This window comes from Vulpes vulpes, chromosome 14, assembly GCF_048418805.1.
Source record: "Vulpes vulpes isolate BD-2025 chromosome 14, VulVul3, whole genome shotgun sequence".
Taxonomy (NCBI): domain Eukaryota; kingdom Metazoa; phylum Chordata; class Mammalia; order Carnivora; family Canidae; genus Vulpes; species Vulpes vulpes.
In genome coordinates this window covers 132,743,296-132,752,343 of record NC_132793.1, presented here as the reverse complement: position 1 = coordinate 132,752,343, position 9,048 = coordinate 132,743,296, and positions in this window count along the sequence as shown.

Below are 9,048 nucleotides of genomic sequence, written 5' to 3'. Positions count from 1 at the left end.
GTGTCATGTCATTTACTAGCAAAACTAACCTTCCTCAATGTCAACCAACTCCTGGACTATGGGACAGTAATGCATGCTTCTTAGGAAAGTGAGGTAACATATGTAAGTAATGAGCCCAGGGTAGGTTTACTATAAGGGTTGGGTATATAGACTCTAGGGGACTTCACTTATGCATCTACCTGTTTTTTGGTAAATGAGATTTATCTGATGCATCCCCCCAACACCACCAATTTCCCAAAGTGGTAGTCAATGTTTACATCACGTTATTATGATTAATATGATTTACATTATGATGATGCAAAACATTATCTTTAATTTTTTAATCAGTGCTGTCACAGACTCATAAATATTTTTTTTCTCTAATTGATCCAAAGTGTCTGACAACCTTTTAGTTGGTTTCCTTCTTTTCTTTCATTTTTTAAACCCGTATCCTCTTGGTCCCACGTAGACTTGTGTTCTGTCTGCCTTTTGAGAACAGCTGTCCGTCAACCTGGGCTGTGCCATTCTGCTAGAATAGAAAGCTTGTTTTCTATTCAAGTTCCTATTTTATTGTTTGATCTCCAGTTTGCTTGAATTACCTGAGAGCAGTTACAAAAGAAATGAGATTTTTGGGCCCAGGCACGTGTGGAAGTTTTATATCCTCACCACCTCCAAAGCCTATCCTACACCGCTGAGCAGTTTGGAAGCAAATAAAATGGTGGGCGTCTCTAAGGCGCTAAGTTTTGAGGTTGTTTGTTACACGGCACTAGGTAACCAATACAGAACCAACTGTTGAAAGCACGGATTTTAACATTAGCCTAATGCCTCTCCTGCACCTCGTTCCTTACCACCTGTGCTGCGGTTTCTTTGGCTTCGTTCCTTGAGACAATAAATCTCCCCCTTGCCTGGAGTGGTTGGAGCAGATCTACAGGTCCACTAGGGTGTTTTAATTTTTAGTTTCAGCTTAATGTCATTGGTGTGTCATATTAGTGAAAAAAACCCATCATTCTCAGGTACTGGCTAATGTACAGCCTGTGAGTAGAGGGTGAACGGGGCTGTAAAATTATGCCTTCACGTTCAGCTCAATGTAATGACACAGGATCCAAAGGGGATCTGGGATCAGCTGGTGGTGTCAATGTCGTAGTTTTTCTTCTCTTATGGAATTTGGAGTCAATTGAAAAAGAAGACATAGAAGATGGAACTAATGGAAATGCAACCAGCCACTCTCTTACTAAGGAGGCCGATTGCAAGATGTGGCTTTTCTATCTTCGGGGATGGGAGAAAGCTTCTTAACCTTCTGCTGTTGAATTAAACCAATTTACTTCACCAATCACAGGCAGGAGTGCTGCAGGCCTCCCCCATGGGGTAGAGCCCACCCTGAGAGACTTACCACAGCTGATCAAAATAAATGGGACACTACGCATTCTGAAGCTGAGCATGCTCCATTTCTTCCCCCAGACTCCCCCATCAGATAACTGGGAGGCCCCGATTGTGACTGCAGGATAATTTGGGGGTCCTCACTAACACCACAGATGGCGTTAGAAGGCCACCTTCCACAACCAACAGCACTTGAGACCTCTTGATAGCTATTTTCCACACATCACCTCATTGACGGGCACCAGAGCCTTGAGAGGAGTTATTTGTTTCCATTTAATGAAGCAGATTCAGAAAACTTAGCTGCTGGTCCCAGATGATAGGATTTAAAGACAGAGCCCAATGTCCTGTCCCATGAACCATGCTGCCTTGTGACTCAGTGACTTCCAGATTATAGGGCAGGTTTTAGACATAATCAGAGTCAAAGTGGAAGGAAAAAGCTTAGAGAGAGGAGGTGGAACAGTCCAGGAATGAGGAATAAAGGGTATGGGATCAAGTAGTATCCCATGTGATGAACATGGGCTGAATATTAATCACTTCCTGTATCAGACTTTCAAGGCCAACTCCCTGTCCTCACAGGTGCCCTGGGTTTTGGTCCTCACCACCCAGGGAGGTATGGGTGGGACACATCACAAATCAAAGCGAGTAAGTCACTCCCCAAACAACCAGAGCTGAGGTGAAAAGAGCACCATCTTCTCACCACACGTCACTTCGGAACCAGATGAGAACCTTGAGATTTACTGGTGGAGGGAGAGAGGTCTCATCTTTCTTCCCCCTAAAGTTTTTGCACCAAGTAGTCAATAGGGAAGCTTCACTCAGGGAAATGTTTGCCTTCCTTGCCTTGATCTTTTTTAAAATTTTATTTATTTGACAGAATACGTATGCACAAGCAGGGAAGTGGTAGAGGGAGAGGGAGAAGCAGGCTCTCCACTGAGCAGGAAGCCTGATGTGGGGCTCCATCCCAGGGCCCTGGGATGACATGAGCTAAAGTCAGTTGTTCAACCGGCTGAGCCACCCAGGTGTCCCCCATGCGTTGATCTTACCTCTGTCCCCCACCATTCTATCTGAAAACAGTAAGGGAATCTTGTTCCTTCCTTGATCTTACTATGACCTTCCTTTTTGCTCCTCAAAAAAGGAGGAGGTATTAAGAATCTAGATGTGGTGGAGGGAAGACTTTTTTTTTTTTTTTTTTTTTTTTTTAACAGAGCAGGAAGTTTGAGCAGAAGCAGGCTCAGCTGGTGGTGGACCAGGCTGATGCCACAGAATGTTGGCTGTGACCATTAGCTCCTGCTCTGCACCGCTTCACTTGTTTGTCTGAACTCCAATCCAACACGGGCATGCTTTCTCCTTTACTCAGGTCTAGGGAGATGGCTTCAATGGAAATGTTTCAGAGAGTGAGATGGAAGCGCTCTGCAGCAACTGGGACATGCTAGGGTGCTACCCAACCTGTGTCTGAGGAAAGTAGCTGGGGGCAGCAGAGAAAAAGGCTGTGTTTGAGAAACAACTATACTCTACTCTGATGGATGGTTGAATGTCATCCAAGATGGCTCACTCATACAGCTGCTGGCTGGGCACTCAGTTGGGGCTATCAACCGGGTGCCTTGAGTCTCTTTCATGTGGCCTCTCCACGCAGCTTAGGCTACACAGAGCATGGTGACTGGATTAACAAAGGGAGTGTACCAAGACTGGGAAAGAAGCTGGGAGTCTCTTAAGGCCAACCTTCAGGAGTTATACAGCATCCCTTCCAGCATTTCCATTGGACAAAGCAAGGATGGTCTCAATTCAGGGGGAGAGGAATGGACTCCAGCATTCCAAAGGAAAAGTGGCAACGACTATGTAGCCATTTTTAACCACCACACTGAATTTGTGACTTAAAGTGATCCTAAGCCTTTTTTTTTTTTAACCTAGGCATGACTAGAAAAATTGTGAGTTTTTGTGAGGAAGCAAAGAAAGAACTTCCCATTGAAAAAAGAATTTAAGAGATCAGCAGGGAAAAAAAGTTGCATTCTGATTATATAGAAGTAGCCGTATTTAAGCTTTCAGTTATGATTATAAAAAATACAAAATAACATAGTATTGAAATACATAAAGCCATGTGCTGGAAATTTTTTAAAAAAGATTTGCTTATTCGTTTTAGAGAGAGAGCATGAGCAGGAGGGGCAAAGAGAGAGGGAAAGAGAATCTCACAAGCAGATTCTGCTGAGTGGGGAGCCCAACTCAGGGCTCTATCTCACAACCCTGAGACCTGAGCAGAAACCAAGAATCAGATGCTTATCCAACTGCTCCATGCAGGCATCCTTATACTGGAAAAACAGTTTTAAAAAGATTTTATTTACTTATTGAGAGAGAGAGAGAAGGTGCAAGAAGGGGGAGGGGCAGAGAAAGAGGGAGAAAGAGAATCTTAAGCAGGCTCCCCATTGAGTATGGAGCCCAATATGAGTCTCCATCCCCCATCCCGAGATCATAACCAGAGCCGAGATCATAACCAGACCCAAGATCAAGAGTCAACATTTAACCAACTGAGCCATCCAGGCACCCCTGTCCTGGAAATTTTGATAGAAAGAATTCATAAATGGAAAAAGTTTCATCTAAATTTAAAATTTTTTGTCTTTTTATTATGAAAAATTTCAAATTTTCCTATTATGAAATTAGGAAAGTGTAATGACTTCCTATGTATCTGTATACCTAAGCTTCAACGATTATCAACTCAGAGCCAGTATTTTTTCACTTTATACCTAAGCCTACTTTCTCCTTTCCCATATTGGTTTGAAACCGTTTTCAAAGATCACATAATTTTATTCATAAATATTTCAACATGTATTTGTAAAAGATAGGAATGAATGCCTTAAAAAATACATGATGATAAATGTTAACAGACATATTGTGATGATCATTTCACATTTGAAACTAATAGAATGTTAAATGTCAATTATCTCTCAATAAAATTAAAAAATACTCAAATACCATTATCACATGTAAATAAAATCAACAATAATTCCTTAAAAGTAGTTGGACATTTTAATCCATCTTTATTTGACAGATCTAGCAGGTAAAAATGAGTAAGGTGCCCAATTCGACAGAAGTAGCTACATGTGGTGGATGAGCACTTGAAATGTGACTAGGGAAGCTGGGAAACTGAATTTTTACTTATATTTAATTTAAATTAATTTGAATATGATTTTAAAAAATGATACTTGATTCAGTATTGACAAATTTTCTAAGAATGTTGAGAACAATATAGGCATGTAAATCTACTTTTTCAAATGTAAATGTTATGGAATCTTGATACAGAACAAGTATTCCTGATGACAACTTAGCATCTGGATTGAGAAGTGCTGTCAATGTAAAAGACACATTGAATTGAAGACTTAGTCAAAAATGTAAAATATTTCATTAATATATTTTATATTTGACTTCTTATTGAAATGATAATATTTTGGATATAGGGTATTGCATAAATATGCAGATTAAAATTAATTTCAATTACTTGTTTTTGCTTTTTAACATGGCTACTAGAAGATTTTCATCAATCACATGTGTTATCTACAGAATACTTCTATTGGATAGCATTGACATAGAAAGTCTGAATGATGTTATCAGGAAAGTCATGTGAATACATAAATACTGTATTCCCTTTTCCTATAAACATAAAACTTCTCTAGGACTTTTAGGCCACTTTGAAACTTATTATATATTATTCAATAAAGAAAATTTCAGTAAATTCTCCAAAACATGAATTATTCAGAGTACTCTCTAGCCAATATTAATAACACAACTGCAATCAACAAAAGGACTCAACCCTATGAACATACAGGGATTCTCTCCTAAAAAACTCTTTTGTCAAAAATGAAACCAAAATGCAACTGCAGGATATTTCAAACATAGCAGTATGGAGCATAGTTCACAGCAAGGCCGTAGGGCCTGCCAAAGCTGTAATGAGAAGCAAATTCAAAGTAGCAAATGCTTTCACTGTTAAATAAGCAAGAAGGAAAGTAACAGAATTAAGCAGTAAGCTCAAAAAGTTGGAGAGCAAAGTATCCTCATGGAAATCCAGAGAAAGGAAATATAAAGATAAACCAACAAACAAAAAAATTGCATTATAAAATAGGAGTAAACAGTCTTAGATTAAAATAAACAAAACAAAACAAAATGGGCAATGTTTTGCTTATATAATAAAGAAAAAAGAAAAAATGTGAAAACAATGCAAATACCCAATACTGGATATATTAAAAACAGCCTACATTTACTGAATACTTCTGTGTTTTAGGCATTGTGCTAAGCATTCTTTTTTCCTCCCCTACCCCAGCATCCTTGTGAAGTACAAAGTCCTATTATCTCTATTTTTCATTTTCTGCATTTCAGGAGCAATGACTTACTTAGTGAAGCTTATCATAGGAGGGAGTTGGCAAATGGGGATTTGAATTGAACCCAGGGCCTCTAGACCTATGCCCTGCCATTATTTTCTTTTATTTTACTATTTTTTTAGAGAGAGAGAGAGTGTGTGTAGGAGAAGGGTGGGGAGGGACAGAGGGAGAAAGTCTTAAGAAAGCTCCACGCCCCTGGCTGGGCTGGATCCTGTGAGACCTGAGATCATGACCTGAACCGAAATGAGGAGCTGGAGGCTTGAACCATGGCACCACCCAGGTGCCCTGTGGTCCTGTCCATTTAAAATCTCTATATCATACTGAGTAGTAAAGGAAATTACAGAAATTTTTTAAATTGTGTACAACTCGGCAACACACTTGAAAATCCATATGAAAGGTATGATTCTCTAGTAAAATGCAAATTACCAAACTTGAGTCAAGAAATGGATAATAATTTAAACAAACCAATAGCCATGGAAGAAAGGTTGATTGCCTTCAGAAAAGATAACTAGACTGATTACAAGAGAAAAGTCTTTTAAAAAATACTTTGAAGGAATAGATAATTCTCATGATAATGAACTTGTTCTAGCACAAGGGACAGGGAAGGGATGGATTGCATCACAATTCAGTTTATGAGGCTAATTCAGAACAAAGTTTAAAAGAAAAAATACAGATGATGTTGACTTATGTATATTGAAATAAAAATTTCCAGCAAATAAGCACAATAGTATGTGAAATTCCAAGTGATGTTACATTAGAAATATATGGATGGTTTAATATGAAAAATCTACTCATAAAATTCACATCAGTATCTGTCCTCTTGACAGATATTTTTGAAAAAAATTGATAAATTGCAATATCCATTTCTGATTTATTTTAATTATTTTATTTTTTAATCTATTTTTAAGTAGTAAACTTTGATTTAAAATAAATGATCTCTTTTTCTCGGTAAAGAACCTCTGTCTCAACACCCAAAAATCTAACTGGTACAAAATAAGAAGCAACATCGTATTTAAAAGTGGCACAGCAGGGGCGACTCAGTGGCTCAAGCCTATGCATCTGACTCTTTTTTTGGCCCAGGTCAAGGACTCAGGGTTGTGAGATGGAGCCCAGGGTTGGCTCCGGGCTCAGCCAAGTTGAGAGTCGGCCTGAGATTCTCTCTCTCTCTCTGCCCCTCCCGCCATGAGCTCTCTCCTGCACTTTCTCTCTAAAAAAATCTTAAAAAAAAAAAAAAAAGGGACACAGCAAAGGCACTCCCATTAAAATCAGGAACAAGACAAATATTCAGGTAAATAAAGCAGACAATTATTTACCATTATTCCAGAAGTTTTAGCTGCTCCTAAATGATGAAAACAACAACAACAAAAACAAACAAACAAAAAATACCACACACACACAAAAAAACACCAAACTAATGACAATAGAACCAATGCTGTTAGTTAGCTCTCTCTAGGAATAAACCTACGAAGAAATATGAAAAGCTAAAGCATCAAAATTATATATATATTATTTTAGTAGAGACAGTGAGCAACTTTTAAAACACTTTCCTAAACCTTCAATTTAGCATAAACTAAATTTTACAATCAGGAAAAAAGGTAGATTAACACTAACAACGACGAAAGAATCCCTAGGGAGAGAGAGCTGGAGTAGGAACTTGGGGTGGGTTTTCGGTGGCGGGTGGAGAGGTCTTTGGGAAAGGGAATGATTGAAACCAAGGAGCACAGCCACCCATCCCAAGGACTTCTTAGGAAATCCTGCTTCCTGGAATATGTCTCTGCTCATCCAGAGATGACTGTGACTGTCCCTTAGAATACTGCAGTCCAAATTCCGCAGTGAGTCAAGCTGAAACCGGCTGGCAATCGGGCGGCTGTAAAAGCCAGCAGAGGCCCAGCACGAGATGAGATAGTGTTTTCCAGGCCGGTTAAAGTCCTCAGTCCCAGACAGCTTGCCGGTGGGCTTTGGGGCCGACGGGCTGCTCCTGCCCAGCTTCTCCCAAGGGCTTGTGGTCCCAGCCCAGGGCGAGCCTGAGTCCTTTCTGGCCAATTTACTTTTGCCTGCTAGTTTCCTGGCATCACTGTGGAGGGGGCGGTAAAAAAGAGATCATTTGTGTCTGTGCGCACACGCACGTGCGCGTCCGTGTCTGTGTGTAGGCAAAAGTGTCACTATATTCTCCAGGCATTTCCCGTATTTACTTATTTTTAAAAGATTTATTTCTTCATTTTAGAGAGCGCGAGCGAGAGCACAAGTGGAGGAGCGGCAGAGGGGGGAGGAAAGAGGGAGGGAGAGAATCCCAAGCAGGCTCCAAGCCCTGCATGGAGCCAGAGGCGGGGTTCGATCTCATGACCCCGGGATCATGACCTGAGGTGAAACCAAGGGTCAGATGCTTCACCGACAGAGCTGCCCAGGCGAACCCAGATATTTTCTTTAAAACTCACCCTCTGAGGGTTGCTGGAGGGGAGGTGGGTGGGGGGTGGGATAGGTTAAATGGGTGATGGGGAATAAGGAGGGCCTTTGTTGTGAGGAGCACTGGGTGTTGTACGTAAGTGATGAATCAGTAAATTCTACTCCTGAAACTAGTATTATATTATATATTAACTAGCCAGAATTTAAATAAAAACCTGGGGGAAAGAAAAAAACACCAAAAACCTAAAACCAAACCTCACCCCCTCTGTCTAGGGTAACAGGAACTCTGGTTCACTCCGGTCAACTCCTGGGGATCTCTCGGAGTGCTGGCACCTTCCGGCCTCTTTCTCTTGCACTAAACTGCGACTTCTGTCTCCTGCCCTTAGCTCCTGGTCAGCACATGGCTACTTGCTTACGTGGTGCCACTTTACCTGTTCCTTCATGCTTCCAAAGCACCAAGGCTAGGATGTTTAAGGACACAGGCTTTCCTAAAAATTTGAAAACGTCTTTGCATGGACAACACAAGAAAGCAAGCTTTCATCTTGACCCAGCCGGTGGGCCCCATGGGGTCAGCTGGCGTGCCTTCTTGTCCGGCTTTCTCCTTGGCCTACCTCCCTGGTGCTCAGCCAGCTGCTTCTTCTCAGATCTCAGCTCTCATCGTTTCTCCCTCCCGCGAGGCTTGGGGACCTCCCAACCCGCTCTGTCCCACATGTCTATAGGGGAAGCCCCCAATCAATGAGCAGCCTAGCAAGCCAACGCGGACAGGCTTGCCCTTCGCAGTGCAGAATGGTGGAACTTTCTTCAAGACCGTAGTGTCCAGGCCGGGCCTTGGCATAAGCGTGAGGAAGTTCTCCACAGGAAGCAGTCCCCTCCAGCCCTCTATTTTTTCTAGGATGACTTCCATGGGCTGTTTGTTCCAGGAACGTTC